The sequence below is a fragment of the Helianthus annuus genome, chromosome 2 (assembly GCF_002127325.2).
Source record: "Helianthus annuus cultivar XRQ/B chromosome 2, HanXRQr2.0-SUNRISE, whole genome shotgun sequence".
NCBI classification, from domain to species: domain Eukaryota; kingdom Viridiplantae; phylum Streptophyta; class Magnoliopsida; order Asterales; family Asteraceae; genus Helianthus; species Helianthus annuus.
The window spans coordinates 77,721,332-77,723,316 of NC_035434.2; positions in this window are offsets into that span (position 1 = coordinate 77,721,332).

Here is a 1,985-nt window from a genome sequence, read left to right on the forward strand (position 1 = left end):
TTCTCGACGATATTTATGTTACTGTTTTATTTGATTCGGGTGCTGATACAAGTTATATGTCACTGAAAATGGGTAAATTATTAAAACGTACACCAACACCCCTAGACACTAAACACGTCGTAGAACTAGCAAATGGTAAAAGTGTAGAAGCCACGCAGGTAGTCAAGGGTTGTAGTATTGTTCTAGCGGGTCAGACTTTCTCGATTGATCTCATACCCATAGTTTTGGGTAGTTTCGACGTCGTCATCGGTATGGATTGGTTATCCCAACATCATGCGGAGATCTTATGCAAAGAAAAAGTTATTCGTATTCCTCGCTCCAGTCAGGAACCTCTCGAAGTACAAGGTGACAAGAGTGGTGCTGTGGTTGGCATCATCTCTTACTTAAAGGCGCAGAAATGTTTACGAAAGGGACATACCGCCATTCTGGCACTTGTCACTGACGCATCAGCAAAGGAAAAGAAGCTGGAGGATATACCAGTTGTGCGTGATTTTCCTCAAGTGTTTCCTGAAGATTTACCTGGTTTACCTCCTCATCGTCAAGTTGAGTTTCAGATTGAATTAGCTCCAGGAGCAGCACCAATAGCCCGCGCACCGTATCGTTTAGCTCCAACCGAACTGGAAGAACTGTCGAAGCAGCTGCAAGAGCTCTTGGAAAAGGGCTTTATTCGTCCAAGCTCTTCGCCTTGGGGAGCTCCAGTGTTATTTGTGAAGAAGAAAGACGGTACGTTCAGAATGTGTATAGACTACCGTGAACTCAACAAGGTGACAGTGAAGAACCGTTATCCTCTTCCGCGCATCGACGACTTATTCGACCAGTTGCAAGGGTCGTGTTACTATTCCAAGATTGATTTAAGGTCAGGGTATCATCAGCTGAGAGTCCGGGATGAGGACGCCTCCAAAACCGCTTTCAGAACTCGCTACGGTCATTACGAGTTTCTTGTCATGCCATTCGGGCTTACAAACGCACCTGCAGTCTTCATGGATCTTATGAACAGGGTGTGCAAACCCTATCTCGACAAGTTTGTTATCGTTTTCATCGACGACATTTTGATTTACTCCAAGAGTCAGGAGGAGCACGAGCAGCACTTACGCCTTATCTTGGAACTTCTTCGAAAGGAGCAACTGTATGCAAAGTTTTCAAAATGCGACTTCTGGCTTCGTGAAGTCCACTTCTTAGGCCATGTGGTGAACAAGGATGGGATTCATGTCGATCCATCCAAGGTTGATTCGATCAGAAACTGGCCAGCACCACGTACACCAACAGAAATACGCCAATTCTTGGGTTTGGCGGGTTACTACAGGCGATTTATTAAAGACTTCTCCAAGATCGCGCAACCACTCACTATGCTTACACAGAAAGGTGTCGTTTACAGATGGGGTAATACGCAAGAGACCGCTTTCCAGTACTTAAAGGATAGGCTTTGCAGCGCACCTATTCTTTCATTGCCAGAGGGCACGGATGACTTCGTGGTCTATTGTGACGCATCGATACAGGGGCTTGGTTGTGTATTGATGCAACGTGATAAAGTGATAGCCTACGCTTCTCGGCAACTCAAGGTTCATGAACGGAACTACACGACGCACGATTTAGAGCTGGGAGCTGTTGTTTTCGCGCTTAAGATATGGCGACACTACCTGTACGGTACCAGGTGCACGATTTACACCGATCACAGGAGTCTCGAGCATATCCTTAAGCAAAAAGATTTGAATATGCGTCAACGAAGATGGGTTGAACTACTGAACGACTACGAATGTGCCATCAAGTATCATCCAGGGAAGGCCAATGTTGTGGCTGATGCCCTCAGTCGGAAAGACACTTTACCTAAGCGCGTGCGAGCGCTACAGCTTACCATTCAGTCCAGTCTTCCTGCACAGATACGAGCTGCTCAGATAGAAGCACTAAAACCCGAAAACGTCAAGGCTGAAGCCTTGCGCGGTTCAAGGCAACAAATGGAACAAAAGGAAGACGGCGCCTACTATGTA